Below are 7,435 nucleotides of genomic sequence, written 5' to 3'. Positions count from 1 at the left end.
ATATGTCCAAATCACTAGATCCCACAAGCCGTGGTCGGCAAGTATAATGATGCAGGGCTGCGGCTCCACAGCTGTGCGCGGCCAGCCGGCGCTCTTGCTGGTCAGCCAGCAGGAAAGTGAGAGTCGGACTGTCCGCCCGGGTCTGGAATTTAAGGAGGAGGAGGAGGAAGAGGAGGAGGGGAGCTCCACTGGTCTTCAATGATTTCTTGTAAGTTTTACAAGGAAGACTTGGGTTGTTTGATGTATTCTAGACAATCAAACGCCCCGCAAGTCTGCCTTGGAGTGACTGGGGCTTTCTCCAGCAGAAGGAGGGGGCGTATTTGATGTTGGCCAACTTCAAAACCCCCAAAGCCTTCCATGCTGGCAGGTCAGGTTGCACTCACAAGGTAAGGAAATACAACACGTATGTAAAGCGTGAGAAGGCCCAGGAACCCAGGAAGTCACGTTCTGCTCTGGCTTTGGCTGGAGGGGAGGGAGGCCCTTACAGAATGAAGGTGGGGGGAATGGAGCCCCACTGGGCCCCCATCCACCCTCTGGGCACTGAGGCCCTCACCTGTGCTTCATTCACTGTAGCCTTAAGACCCCTGGATCTCTGGGCCCACCGAGCTGCTCAAGGCTCATTCACATTCACGTCCAACTATTTCTCTTCCTTGGAAGAGTGAAGGACAGCACTGGTCGAGATGGATCCAGGGCAGCTTTGCATATTTCAATGCCAACACTTAGACCAGAAGTCATGACCCCTGACGTTCAGATTTTCCTCTGGCCTTACCTGGGCTGCCCCCATGTGCAGTCTGGTGATTTTTCAGGAGACGCTTGCTCTTTCCAGGTGAATCGGTCTGAAATGACTCCAACTCAGCAGAAACGTGGCATCTCTTGGCAGTGGCCAGCGGAGCCCATTTGAAATGTGGGAGATCGACACTCTTTGCAGGCCCATGGAGCTCGGTGGCTAAGCCCCCCACCCCCTCCCCCTGGCCCAGCTGTGACCCGCTCCCCCATTCAGCAGAGCTTTGGCAGATGACGGGTCCCCTGGAGCAGATGCTAGAGATCTGCTGACATCAGCAGCAGGTGAGTTGGAGTGAGCAGGAAATTGTCCATGAAAGAGAAATTAATAGATAGCAATGAGTCCTTCCCTCCACCATCACCCCCCCCCCATCAGACCTGTCAGGAGATCAAAAGAGCGAGCATGTGGTACATTCCTTTAAGCACCCCTCTTGCCGAGACAAGCCTGCAGCAGAAGGTCCCCTACTCCGCCATGCTACTGGCCCACACTGCAAGTTGATCCTCATCCTCCTTTGGCCTTAGAATGCTCTAGTATTCCCTGCAGGCTGTATTACTCCGCAGGAGTTGATTTAGAAAATGCAATCTTTTTTTCGGGCACCCCCATGTTCCCACACCCCACATCATGTGCATGTCTCTTGGCCTACCTGGGGGGTCCTCACACTCCCTCCCCTAGGAACCTGCTTCTCCCCTCTCCAAGGTCCCATTCAATCTCAGCCACCCTTCTCCTCCCACCTCACCACAACTACACCCGAACAGGATAATTGAGATAAGGAGTGTGAAGCCCTTGAGGTTCCGGCCCTAAGCACTTTGGATGACTTTGGACAAGTGACTTTGCCCTTCTTGGGAGTAACGATTAAGACTCCAGGATCTCTAAGGTGAAACTCAACTCTCCCATTTTGTGATGTCAATTCACTTGCAGCTATCCCACTCCTTGAGTGGTTGGATAGAACTCTCTGTCATCACCTTCTTCCTCTACCTTGGGAGCTCCTGGAGGGCAGGGATCCTGCCTGGGGCTGCCCTGTATTTCTCCTTGGGGCATCCAAGTACTGGAAGCAGCGTGCTCAGTCCCCGCTGATTGCAAGTTCGATTCCTGTGAGGTTGATCGTCTTCTAAGGAAGCAGAGTCCCTAGACAGTGACACCGAACCAGCATTGTTCCAAAGGGACCAAATGCAACTTTTACCCCCCACTCCCGAGGGGCCTTTAGCCACTGCTGGGGCCAGTGAGAGGTCAGGGAGCCCGCTGGGTGTGGTGGCCACAGTTCAGATGTAGGAGCCGGCTGCTGCAGGAGCTTAGCAAGAAGCTCGCTTCACCCTGCTTCCCTTCCCGGCCAGCTAGGCGGCCGAACTTGGGTCAAGGAGGTGGCAAGAGGACTGAATGAGGGAACGTGCGAGGCATTTTCCTCTGAACCTGGACAAAAGTAAGTGCTCAATAAACCGAAGCCATTCTGACAGGGGCCACCAACTGAGGACGTTCCTGGCCTCTGGTCTCCCCATTAGCCCGCTACCCGAAGCATCCTGCTCTCCCGGTTCAAGGGCATTGACTCTGTGCCAGCCACTGGGCTAGGAGTACGCAGAGAATGAGCAATTCTTGGCCTGGAGGAGCATCAAGAACAGAAACTAGAGGTGGCCAGACAATGAGGTCCCAATTCTGACAGTTCACACTGGACACGATCACCAGCCCCAAGCCTCAACCAACTTGTAACTGGCTCCATGCAAGAAAAGGCCCTGCAGCTCAGATGATGCAGAGTCCCCAGTCCCCTGGACAGTGCCACCTGCCTCGGGGTACACTGCAAGCTTCAGGGCAATAAATTTTAGCTCTTGTTACTACCCCTCCATTCTCCTCCATCACTCTCTTGATCTTCCCCTCGCTGCTGACAACTAGATATGGCAGGCATTTAGAGGGGGATTTAAAACCAGGAGAGCATCTCCCGCCCTTCAAGCTGGAAGCTGGAGGGCTGGCTCTGGGAAGCCTCTCAAAGCTGGGCGCCTGATGAGTGCCAGGAGACCGGCTCCTTAAACCGGAAGAGGCCTGCATTGTTGCACCAAAATAGCTAATGCGCAACATGAGTCTCTTCAGGGACCCTCAGCTGCTGGCAGCCTCCAGTGGGCGCTACTCAGGCCAACTGTGGAAGCAACTGGAATGGCCCTCGCTGCCACTGGAGAGCCCTTCCACGTACATGAATGCTCATACCTTCTCTAGGTGAGTTCCTCCCATTGAAAATGGACTCTGCAGTCCTGAGCTCAAAAATTGCATGTCTGGCTTAAATAAACCAAGCCTCTACCCACAGTCCCTGCTCTTCCTGGTGACTTAAATCCTCCCATCTGGAGTTGCTACCCATGGATTTCCCAGGACAAAGAGACCCCCCCCAACCCAAAAGGACCCCTTTCTGTGGCTGGCAGGCACACTCTTTCCCACTCATGAGACCAAGGCGGAGTTGCAGGATGTGACTTCTCTTCCCGGGTGATGCCCCACGGATCACTTGTCAGCTTCCAGAATGTTTTCATCTCCAGAAGAAACAATACATAAAAAAAGCAGTTCTGAAAGAGGAATGAAGAGGCTGGTTAGACACGGGTTTTGGGGCAGGGTAGGTGGCCTTTCTGGGGGGTCTTTGAGGAGGCAGACTGGGGTTTTAGACCACCCCTCTCCCCTGCAGTCCCCCTTAATGAAACTGTTGTGCGAGCCCCCTCGGAGGGCCGGGCTGCTGCAGAGCGGTAGCAAGTGGCCCATTACTGTAAACGGCCTTTTATTTTTAAACTAATGCTATATTTGGAAAGCAGTAATCCTGGGGAAATGATACTGGGACTAATGGGGAACCTATTACCTTTCATGTGCTTTTTCATGTTTAAGGTTTCTTTGTTATTATCTGAGTAGCAAGGTTCTGCATACACTCTTGGGCAAAAAATCAAAATAAGCCTTAAAGCAATAATATTTTAATAAGCATCAAATGTCTTCAATGAGATAAAAGTATTATATGGTGTTTTGATATTGGGCTTTAGTTAAAACCTCATTTAAAAAAAAGGAAATTTCTCGGCTATGTTGGGGTGGGGAATATAATGTTTTTATATTCAGGTGGAGAAAAACTTGCAGTTGTGATCCATTATGCTAATTCAATGCCACAAACGACCCAAATTGCCAACAAATGGACGTTATTATTTGTTGCTTTCACTGTTTTGCATTGATCAAAAACGGAAACTAATGACACTTGAGTCTCCAAAGCTGAGGCTCTACTCTGAATCAACATCAATGCCTGGGTGCCGGTCACAGCCCTTGGGTGACGGAACTGAGCTGTCATCCAGCCAGCTTCCACCCCTGTCCTCTTCTTGGGTGAGGTTTCCGACTGCTGGGCTGCTGGCCACCTCCCCGAAACTCAGATTAGCTTGGTCAGTGACTGCCTGGTGCCGTTCCCAGCCCCAACTGGGAAGTGCTGAGGGGCCCAGGTTATGAAATGAAGCCAAGTCTCTGATTTCTTCACCCATAGCTGGGGCCAAGCTAAAAGCAGGGGCTTTTTTTGGCAGAAAGGAGGAGCCTTGGAGAGCCTCCACTTGGTTTTAGAAAATGAGGAAACTGAGGCTCAAAGAAGGGAAGTGACCTGCCCAAGGGCACACAGCAAGCTGGACGCAGGGCCAGGAATAGAAGGGCGGATTCGTGACTTCCGGTCCCGTGCCCTGCGGCTTCCTCCCCCATGTTCCAGGACACAACTGCAGCTTTCCTTTCCCCCACACCCCCGCCACCCCCCGGCACATCCCCTGCAGCTTTTCTTGCAGTTTCATGTCAAACCACAGTTGAGTGACCTCAGCCCACAGTGACTGGCTGACGAGAGGACGCAATCGAGGCCTGAGTCTGTCTTTCCCATGGCTGATCTAAAATGGGATCAAATTTCAGTGACAAAATAAAATGTCCTTGACACTGAAGAGGTGGATCCTCAAAGCAGTGGAGGAGATGATGGTTTGGGGCTGATAGAAGGACCCCAGAGTCCTGGCTTTCTCCCCTGAGTTAGAGAAGAAAACACACTGCTGGCTCAGCTATTCACCACTGCTATCTGCAGATGAATAAAGAGCCCCCGAAAAATTTGCTGCAGGAGTCAGCGATCAAGAACCTCGCGGGTTGAGGCCTCTGCTTTTCTCATTTGGTTGGCTTACTGTTTCAATATATGAAAAGCTCCTAGTTTCTCCCGAGTGCTTAGCAGGTACTTCATGAGGTCTGTCCTCCCTCTCTACCCACTCAGTAGGAGGCAAAGCCCCATATCCAGATAAACCCCGTCAAGGTGGACTTTCAGCCATTTGGGTAAAAGAAATTGATGCTATGTTGAAAGAAGAGGGGCTCTGAGACCACCACAGGGGAACCCACTGATGCCTGCCATGGGTATTGGTGGCGTGGTGGCATCAGAGCCCACTGATGGAGCCCTCGAGCCTGTGGTCAGGGGACAGTGGGCATCTGTCCCTCCCAATGGTCCAGGATGATGATGACTCTCAGCTGTCATCTCAAAATAGAAAGGCAATAAAGAATTGGTTCTGAGGATGCTGAGGCAGCAGCCCCAGAAAAGGGTGCAGCACCCAAGGGTCTTGATCATGGTGGGTGCTCACACTCAGGATTTGACAGTATCCCCAGGGGCATCCACTGTCCATGGCATAGTTTCCAATCGTCTGTCTCCTGCCATCCTGATATTCTGTCCACTAAAGCTTCCCCCAAATCTCCTCCTCTACTCCATCAGTGGCTTGTGCCAGGAACCTGATCTGGGGCTGCCTTCAACTCCAAGGCCCATGGGAGCCAGAGAATGATTACAAGAAAACAGTGGTTCACCTTGGTCCCAGAACATGCTTTCCAAAACTGGATACAGATATAAGGATTTCTTTAAGATGTGTTGCCTGTGAAGAGACAGAATCGTGTTGGGGTTTCCATGGGAGGGTTAGGATAAGGACGATAGGGTTTTCACATTCTGGTGGGATCCTGAGACCTGCTTCATGTTGCTTTCCTCTCCCCGGGGAGAGCAGAGGACTCACACCCCTTCATTCCACGGCCCTTGGCTTCCCTTCACCGCCAGGTGTTTACTACCTCACATCAAAGCAGACAGTGTATTGTGGGATCCATTTCAGTTTGGCTGTACTTTCCTTGCGAGCTCATAGGAATCCCCTTGTTTGAGTCCCTGCGGGCCAAGGGAAAGCGCTGGACTGGTCAGTAAGCCTGGCTCCACGCCCCTGCTCAAAGTCCAACTGGCTGTGATGGTCCTCTCTGGACCTGTTTTTCCCACTTGCAAAATGAAAAGAACCCAAATGTTTCTGTACAAAAGTCCTTCCAGCTTCAAATTCTATGATGCCATTATTCTGACTCTTTGGAATGCTCCTTGCTGTTGCTGCCTTTTCTGCACTCTGTGTAGACGGATCACAGAAATAATAGAAGAAAAAAACAGGAAGGTTAAACTCAACAACTGTGTCCACCTTTTGTGTTTAGCAAGGTGGGGGATGACCAATTTGCTACCAACTTCTGTTCCCTGTCTTCCCAGTGTTATATTACTGTAATCGTCAGGAAAACAAGCCACTCCAGGCATTGCAAGCAGGAAGGGTTCTAATACAGGGAATTGGGGACCTGCAAGATTACAGGAACAGGCCAGGGGGCAAAGGTCAACCAGCAGCTGCCAGAGGCAGATGATTGACAGGAGCTCACCGGAAAGCTGCCCCTGCCAATCCCAGCAACCAGAAGGAACAGAGCATGCAATTCTCTAGAGTTTGGTTTGGCCCATGTAGTTTAACTGCAGCCACTGGCAGAGAGAGATAGCAGCTCTCCTTCTCCAACTCCCAGTCTTGCAGCATGCCTCTATCTGGCAGACTCCAGAGAGAGTTGTTTCAGAGAAATGCAGTTCCAGCTTCTCCTCTGAGGAGCAGGCTACCAGAGTGTGTGGCCATGATGCCAAGAAACACGAAATAATGAGTTTGGTTTCACAGCCCCAAGCGGGGAAGAGCCAAGAGATTTCATGAAGGCCAGCCCTTGATTAACTGGTCACAGCTGGGCAGAGTGCTGTGTGGAGAATAAGGTTGAGGTTGTCTTTAGGGTCAGCAAGAGAAGATGCTATAATTGATTAGCGATGCCTGTCATGGGTGGTGAATGAATGGGGAATCATATGCAACAGACTTTTCATAGCACGCTAAACCAGTGACTGGAAGATCTTCTAAAGGGGCTGCCATTTGCATTTGCTCGCTCTTCCCGAGTCACATGATAAGCTGTAATCATCCTGTGTAGAGTTACCCCCAAGAACCTTGAGCTCAGGAAGGACTTCTGCAAACAAATGTCCCTTCTCTTTCCATCTCCTTTCCCCACTTCTTGCTCCAGCCCCTCTTCTAAAGAGTGCAAAGAGGGACTCTTTGGTGGCACAGGGGTTAAAGACACAGCATTATCAAGATATCGCCAGCCACTGCAAGAGGAACTCTGGTCAGCCAGGGAGCAAGCCACATGGCACAGCAGACCTCTCCTGTCTCTCCCGCTGCTCCCCTCAGCAGTGTATTTCGTCAGTCTGCCTATTCTGTTCCCCGCTCTATCTCTAGTGAATCCTCTCACCCTCTCGCACATCTGGCCTGTACCCCAGTTCTTGTGTAAATAAATAAATCTTTAAAAAAGTGATATTCGGGCCTCCCCGGTGGCGCAGCGGTTGAGCGCTGGGTT

The 7,435-nt window shown here is 51.4% G+C and overlaps 1 long non-coding RNA gene across 2 annotated transcripts in view; it reads right to left on the bottom strand.

Moving 5' to 3' along the window:
* Nucleotides 1–1,745: 1,745 nt before the first annotated feature.
* Nucleotides 1,746–7,435, bottom strand: part of LOC129144970 (uncharacterized) — a 29,758-nt gene continuing 24,068 nt past the window's right edge. For both annotated transcript variants that reach the window (XR_008549889.1, XR_008549890.1), the window contains 2 exons: nucleotides 3,206–3,318; nucleotides 1,746–1,906 (listed from right to left, as the gene is read on the bottom strand). This is a non-coding gene — a long non-coding RNA (uncharacterized LOC129144970). The remainder of the gene's footprint in view (nucleotides 1,907–3,205; nucleotides 3,319–7,435) is intronic.

The sequence above is a fragment of the Talpa occidentalis genome, unplaced genomic scaffold (genome assembly GCF_014898055.3).
Source record: "Talpa occidentalis isolate TD23 unplaced genomic scaffold, MPIMG_talOcc4v2.1 talOcc4.8, whole genome shotgun sequence".
In the NCBI taxonomy this organism is placed as follows: Eukaryota; Metazoa; Chordata; class Mammalia; order Eulipotyphla; family Talpidae; genus Talpa; species Talpa occidentalis.
The sequence above is the reverse complement of the archived record's forward strand: the minus strand, read 5'-3'. Positions and strand labels throughout refer to the sequence as shown.